Below are 8,497 nucleotides of genomic sequence, written 5' to 3'. Positions count from 1 at the left end.
CATTCCAACAATCAAGTAATGTCCATCAAAAATGTAAAATTCAAGTCTCCACCATCTACCCCAAAGTGCATACCTTTGCATCAATAAGAAGCATACCTTTTATAGAAATTGATGACAAAGGGGAAGAAATTGTACAAAGATATGAAAGATATGGGGAAAGATTATACAAACATAAGAGATTGTACAAAGGGAAGAGATAGGACATGGACATGAACAAAGGGGGAGCAACATTGGAGAAAAGAAGGATCAAAATTCTTGGATAAGAGAAGCACACAAATAGGGGGAGAAAGCTCATGAACTTTGTTTGATTGCATTTGATATAAGCATATTCATGTGCTTACTTGCATTGCATAAGTCCTTAAAATTCAATATGCATGCTTGTGTGGTGTATGCTAGTTATAGAACTTGAATGATGATTTGATAACTAGCATGCATAGGATGATAGCTAGACACTTGGTATATTCTTTAAGTAATTCTAGTACCTTGATTTTAATGTTGATCTCATGAGGTATCTAGTGCTTTTATTTCCAAGTGATATCTAGCTAACCATGGTGCTAAGGATGAACTTAAAGGTGCAACTCCGATTGGTATCACACTTCAAAGGTTTATTCTATACACCTTAGCATCATTCGGTAGTAATTACTCTCCCACAATTTAAATCTATGCATATGTGCAAGCTTAAAATTAAATACTCTAGCACATATGTAGAGGAGCTAATACTACCATTTCGGGTTTGTGGTACTTGTCCAAAATCATATTCACGTGGTAAAATTGCTTGGGCAAGCAACATGAATCCAAAAGAGCTTAATTTCCATATCTTTGTAGAGTTGTCATCAATTACCAAAAAGGGGGAGATTGAAAGGTCCTTGTTTGGTTTTGGTAATTGAGTGACAACCTAGGTGGACTAATTGTGTTTATGTGAGATACACAGGTGATTAGTCCACAGGTAAATGTGTGTGAGCAACATATGCCATGAAGGTGAAAATGGCTTGGAGATGTTGCAAAGCTCACACATGTGATAATGAAGGAGCTTAAATGCACATGAGACATGACATTGAGTCATGTGATCAAGGTGGAGAAGATCAAGACAAGACTTGGCTTGATAGACCATTTTGCAAGCGTGAAGGGCAAGTCAAGGGCTTTTGGAGTGATGGACCGTGTGGCGGTGAAGCTTGAGCAAGACTTAGCACCGATGAACGATGGCAATGGTGAAGAGCAAGTAAAGTCAAGATCAATGAACCAATATGATCATGTGATGATATGAAGTGGATCATATCATTGTTGATCGTGTTGGTGCATGTGTTGCATCGACGTCGGAGGAGATGGAATGGAATGCGCAAGGCAAAGGTATAACCTAGGGCATTTCATTTCACCAGTCATAGGTGTGTAGAGAAGTTTATGATTGGGTTTAGGATAGATGGCCGTACTATCAAGAGGAGCAAACTTGTTTGCATATCGGTCATCTAGTGCCACTCGAGTGATCTAACTTTACATCGTCGCTAGGATCGAGTGGCGTGGCAAGTTGAGTGGCTAACATCTGTTGGGAAATGATTGTGAAAAGCTAACACACATACACATGGTGGTGTACACTTGGTGGTGTTGGCACATTTACAAAGGAGATGGAGTTGGAGTTGATGTGAATCAACTTGGTGAAGAAACTCCACCAGCGGAGTGTCCGCCCGTAGAGTGCGGACAGTCCGATGGTGCCACCGACGCCCTACACAGAAAAGAGGGTCTCAGAGTGCACCAGACGCTAGCACTGGAAGTGACCAGACACTGGCAGGGCACATCCGGTCAGGCTGACGCATGGTGACGTAGGAGCTGGAGTATGACCGGACATAGGGCTGCGTCCAATCACGTGCGACCGGACGCGTCCGGTCAAGGTCGGTACCTTACTGTAAACGACCAGATGTTAAGGGTCCAGCGTCCGGTCAGTTAAAGCTACTGCATCCGATCAGAAGATGACCATTGAGATTAGAAGAATGCTGTTGAACGTAGGTGACACGTGGCTGTCATCAGGCGACCGAACGCTGAGGTCTAGCGTCCGGTCAACACGACCAGAGCGTCCGGTCGACCTGACAGTTGCCCAGTGAAGGGGTAATGGCTAGTTTAGCCCTTGGGGCTATAAATAGAAGTGGCCTTCGGCCATGGCTGGTGCTAAGCACCTTGGGGGACTTTGTGTCCATGCTTGAGAGTGCTTAGGAGCCCTCCATCTCACACATACTTGATAGTGATCATCCGATTGTGTGAGTGGGCGATTCTAGTGCGATTGCATCATGAGGTTGCATTGAGTGGCACTAGGTGATCGAGTTGCAAGCCGGTGGTGCTTGTTACTCTTAGAGGTTGCCACCTCCTAGACAGCTTGGTGGTGGTCTCCATCGAAGCCCATAAGAAGCTTGTGCGGCGCTCTAGAGAAGTGCTTTGTTAGGGGCATTGTGCTCACCCCGCGGGAGCCGCGAAGAGCAACTTTAGTAAAGCATGTCATTGATCTACCCTCACTTCCAGGGTAGGTTCTTGCAGCGCCCGACGTGCGGGCTTGGCGGGTGATGCCAATTAGCCGCCGAACAACCAAGTGAGCGGTCGACACAACGGGGACTAGCGTGTTGGCAAACATGTGAACCTCGGGAGAAAAATCATCGTGTCAACCTTGTTCTTCCCATTGGTTTGCATCCCCGTTACACAAGCTTGCATTTACTTTCATATACATTAAGCTTGTGTTGTTGCTTTTGTAATTAGTTAGCTTGTGTAGCTTGCTAGTTACCTTCATGCTTGTGTAGCATAGAAGTAGCTCCCTTGCGTGGCTAATTTGGTTTGTGTAACCTTGTTAGTCACATTACTTAGTTTGTGTAGCTAAGTAATTGCGCTCTCTAATTTGACATTGGTTGCCTTGTTATTGAGCATTGCTCGTGAGCTTAGTTGGCTTTGTGCTTTTGCTTACTAGCATGTGTAGGAGCTCCCTTGTGCTTAAAGTACTAGTGGCATAGGTTTGTGTGACCTTGCTTCTAGAATTGGTTAGGAGAGCTCTAGCTAGCCCGACACCTTTGTTGCTTAATTAGTATCTTTGCAAGGTGCTAGTGAACATAGATAGAGGGGTGTAGTCTTGGCTAGACCGATAGTTTTAATTCCGCACTTGTTTTGGTTAGCTAACGTGATTAAGTTTTAAAAAGGACTATTCACCCCCCTCTAGTCGCCATCTCGACCCTTCAATAGCATATTGGCCGGGTCAATATTCCTAAGCAATATGACAGGACACCCAAGCTTGAGCTTCAAGACGTGTGGAGGCAGCCCGTTGGGGGTCAAACTGTTAAGGAACTCCGATGGATAGTAGTTATGTGGATCATCTACCGCAGAGTCAAAACTATGATACACCGTCTCGGCGCCCTAGAACATATCAGTCATTTTCATATTGATCATGTCCACCCAATCGTTATGTGTAGATAAAATCGCTCTGGTGGTGATGTAGTCTTTGTCCGTCATGTTTGCATTTAGATCTGGAAAGATGATGTTGATCAATGTATGAAGATCTTTCTCAGCATCGCCAGAGTACATGACACATATCTCATCTGGAATACGTACATTGCCATCTCCATTAACCTCTTTTGTTCCACCACCAATGCGCAACAGATAATCTGCAAACCACGGGTCACTCTAAGCCCTCATGTTGCGGATGAGCTTTAGGTGGCGCATGGATTCCCAAAGATACGACCTTCGTAGAGAGGAAGGCATCTGGAATAAAGTAGTTTCAGCTAGACATTCATCAAGTGTATTATCTTCTTTGATTAGACCCCTCCTTTCTGTAGCTTCACAGAACGAAGGTAGTAGCACGCCATCAACCGTCCTCAGATGTTCCTATGAGGTAGCACCAGCAACATTGTTCAAGAGAACACGAAGAAAGTAACATTCTCCCTTAGCAGGATGAGCCGAGATGACTCTTCCAACTTGAAAATGGAGTTTTTCCTTTTCTGCCAGAATTTACCATCAGACTACCAGGTAAAGTGCCTCGAGAAGTCCTGATACAAGATTCCACGGGCTTCCTCATGATGCCTATTAACGATCCATTCGACCTTATCCCATTTATGAAATGCCACCATGTGCATGTCGGGTAGATGAAGCTACAGCTACTGTACTGGTGGATGGTTCTTGCTCAAGTCAAAGCCATATATCCTCCATAGTGCTTCTGGAGGCGTCACCCACCGGGCATCTCTATATTGCTTGATCTCATCAATGTTCCCTTTCTTGTCTGCTTTGTCGGTCTCCCTCATCACCATCGATGCCCTATCATGTCCCTTGTATATTTATTTGAATAGATACTTTACTGATTTAATGCTCCCATAGGCCTCAACATTGATATGGCAGTTGAAGGTACGTAGCAGGCAAGGGTTGTAAGGCATGACCCATTGATTGTCTAGGTAATGGCCTTGAACTTTTAGCATGCGGCCATCATTGCGTCACCGATAGATGGGGTACGAATCCTTTCCCTGTGACGTTGCCTCACAGAATGGGCACGAGTAACGGTTCTTGCATGACCCGCGGCCCACCGTGCATGGACAATATGGATTTAGCGTCCCACAGGGACCATGCATCATATGCTTCGTCACCATCTAGTAGAGCTCAGGGTACTTCTTCTTGTTTGGTAGCTCTGCACTAATAATCATGTCATATTGCTCGGGACATGTGAGCTTGTACTTCCGTTCCATTATCAGCAAGAAGTGTGCATGCGGCAAGCCCCTCTTCTGGAACTCCACTACATATATGTAGGCCTTCACCTTCCCAAGTATGTCTTTCTCCATCAACATTTTCCTCATCGCCTCTAACTTTGCTTTGAAGACCCATGTGACGAGATCTGGGCGGTCCTATGGTGTCTGGCCTAGATAAAGTTCATTCTTGATCTCATCCCAGTTAGGGTTGCACGTCATTGTGAGGAAGATATCAGGTTTACCATACTTTTGCACCAAAGCCATTGCATTCATGTATCGGTGCCTCATATCACGGGGTCCTCTGATGAACGACGAAGATAGCATAGTACGCCTTTCAACATTCTCAGCAGATCCTTCACCCGAATGCATGCTGTCCACCAGGCCTTGGTATAGGTTAGCCCTCAAAGTATCCTAATTGTTCCTCATGTAGTCTAAACGCGAGCTCTCAATCTTGATGTAGGTGTCGACGGCGAACTGCTGGAAAAGACGCCGACCATAGAGTATTGGATAAAATATCCCTGGCCACATCTGGAACTTGTAGCAGTAGTAGTCGCTCACGGAGACACATGTATTCGAAACAGGTTCTACAGGGAGACATTGTTCGAATTAGTATAATGTGTTAACAGAAAAGAGTTTATATTGCATTATTGAAAAGAGTTCAAGTTACCTCCATCATCATCGTCACCATTCTCAGCATGCTTTTTGCATATTGCTTGAGCTCGCTCAACTTGAGCCATAGTCACACCCACTTTTGGAATGCAGTTGTGCCACTCGAGCTCACCCATTAGAAAGAACAGCGGGTATGACAGTGGGTCATAGCATGCATTATATGAGTGGATGCCGTGTATAGACTGATCCTTCCCTTGTAGGAGAACACTATGCTCGAATTGGCCATGACGCTCACTCCCCTCAACCCAGACGGCGGCCACATCTAATGTCAATGGCACATTATATGTTCTTTGGTCAAGCCGTTGGTCAAGGTTCAACTCGACCCGGTAATCCTCTAGATTTTCAACGTGTCCCATACTCCTTAGTTGCTAAGAATAGGGATTCCTATGAAAGATACTAACCAATTGCTCTATAACTACTTTGTCTTTTTGGACGCATTGCTCATGACACTTGCTCATCCGATGCTCGAGGGATGGATCGTCGTCGTAAAAATAAAGCTCGAGGTGTCTCTTTTCGACACCCTCCTCTTTACCAAATGAACGTATGTTATGGTAAATCTGGCCATGGGCACAGAACGTGTAGACACCATAGATTCACATGTTAGTGGTCACATGATCTAAGTGGTAGTATAGAGAAGTAGCCGTTGAAATATTTGATGTTTGCATGAAAGTGCCTAGCATCAGTGTCCGAGCTTTACCACAACCTCATGAGCTCTGGTGGTGTCTCATGAGTTGAAAGATGAATCTTTCCACCCCGACAACAGAATCTAGGCGGTTCACCCTCAAATTTCTGTGAAAGAATGTTTTGACTATTACGCGGTGTACCTTGTCCGGCGAAAAAGTATGCCTCATCCTCTTTCTCATCCTCCTCAAATATGACATCCTCATCATAGTCTGTGCAACACGGCCATATATATGATGAGAGAAACATAATGGCATACACAAAGGGATAAATTTAATGAAGAAAATACCATCCTTGACCATAGAGTCTGGCGTATGAGCTTGTGCATCGTTTGGAGGCATTGAAGAGGTACCATCAACTACAGACGATTGTGTCTGTATACCTATGCAATTATTAGGTGGTGGAATTGGAGGTTCCTGGGTGACACCACCTGTAGTTAGAAAAGTTATGAGTTTTTGGAATAGAAGAGCGAAGGTGAAAGTACCAACAATATATAGTGATCAAGGCTAATTACCGTTGTAAACCACACTCGGTTGAGTTGGGTCGTTCGAATCATTGCACTTTCCATATGCGCACCCTCTGGCCCTTCTTCCAATGTTTGCTTCAAAAGCTCGATTGCGATGAGATAGAAGGGCATTTCTCTCTCCAGTGGTCACTCGCTACCTATGTATGGTCTATGCCGTAGCTAATTCAGGGGTCTAGACTTCTGGATTATGAACTACATATGGTATTTCCATATCGTGTGAAGGCGCTTCAGGCGATTGAGGTGAAGAAGGGAAAATAAGTTGAGGGTTAAAGTGAGGGCTCTCCATGGCGATTGAGTCCGAATGCAGATTGTTGGCTCAACGTTCTCTCACCATCGTATTGTATTTTTTGTTGATCTCTTTTCGTTTCAACTTCTTCTCTTGTGGAGTCATTTGTAGTTTCCTTGCAGTATTTTTTTTGCCGCATACAACTCACGTCGCCTCTTGTTTATTTGCGCCTTTTGTTCAGGAGACATTGCAGCCCTTCGTACTCTATATAGCTCACGCTTATGCTCTTTTGGACATGTGACAAAATTGTTGATGGAAGGGGATGCATTTACAACACCTATATATTAATAAAAAATGTTCGGTCTCAATGTTTAATCGATGAACAACACACAATGATTGAAATTATATGATAATGAATTTACGCAACAGTGTCAGCTACGATGGTGTTCAAACTCGTTTTGTAATTAAAAACAAAGCCACTATTCTATAAAGGCATACCCGTTTCTTGAAAAGTGTCGATATCCGTCTCAGTTAAATTGTCGTCAATATCATCAGGTGCTCCAATGGTTAAAGGGACAACACTGTCTAAAAATTTATTAATATAATAAGTATCCTACACCACCACGATAAGATATTGCTACAGAGAAATCAATATTATTTGCACACCTGTTGGCTGGGCAGACTCCTTTGGAGTCATTTGTAGCATCATTCCTATATTTTTTGGTGTATTTTTTGTTGCATACAATTCGTGTCGTCTCTTATTCTTTAGCGCCCTTTGTTCAGTAGACATTGCAGCATATCGTGCTCTGTCACGATCACGCTTACGTTCATTTGGACACATGACAAGCCGGTTGATGGGACTAGGTGCATATCCTAAACCTATATATCATGGAATGACACTTTAATCAACACACATTAGGATGATGTCTAAGCACAATCAGAATAAACAAACACATGCATGATTTACCAGAATTCCAAGCAATGGATACAAAAGTGTACCCGTTTCAATGTCATCCACGTAACCAGTGCAACCAATGTTGATTAAAGGTACCAGACCATCTACAAATATAACCATACAATACAAATTGAACCATTCCATAAACAAACTATGTCACTTATAGTTGCCACGCCAATAAATACTTATATTCTGCTAATAAGTAACCTGATAATTGTTGCAAGCCATTACTGTAAGTTGATTGCCTATGGAGCCGGTCACTGTTTTTGTCCATTTCATTTGTTGTATTCCCATCTGTAAGTTCAAACATAGTTGATTGTTATTAATTAATCCATACAATAAGCAAACTATGTCAACACGTTAATTGCAGTCGCCGCACCAATAAATACTTTTATTAGTAGAATAAGTAACCTGATAATTCATTGGCGCCATTATTGTTGGTTGAGTGCATATGGAGTTTGTCACTATTTTCGTCTGTTCCATTTGTTGTATTTCCATCTGCAAGTTTGAACATAGTATAAATAAATTGTTATTAATTATAACACATATGGCTTTTAAAGTGACACTCAGCAACACCATCATACCTGTTGAATGAACAGTCTCATTGTTATGGGAATCAACAGGACCTTGGTTATTCATCTTATACCTCTCACGACGTTTCTTGTTTCTTTCACTCCTCTTTTCATCAGACATTGTTGCATACCGTTCTCTATCCCTCTGCCTCTTCTGCTCATTAGGTCACG

Source organism: Miscanthus floridulus, chromosome 1 (genome assembly GCF_019320115.1).
Source record: "Miscanthus floridulus cultivar M001 chromosome 1, ASM1932011v1, whole genome shotgun sequence".
NCBI lineage: Eukaryota > Viridiplantae > Streptophyta > Magnoliopsida > Poales > Poaceae > Miscanthus > Miscanthus floridulus.
This window is presented reverse-complemented; position numbering follows the sequence as displayed.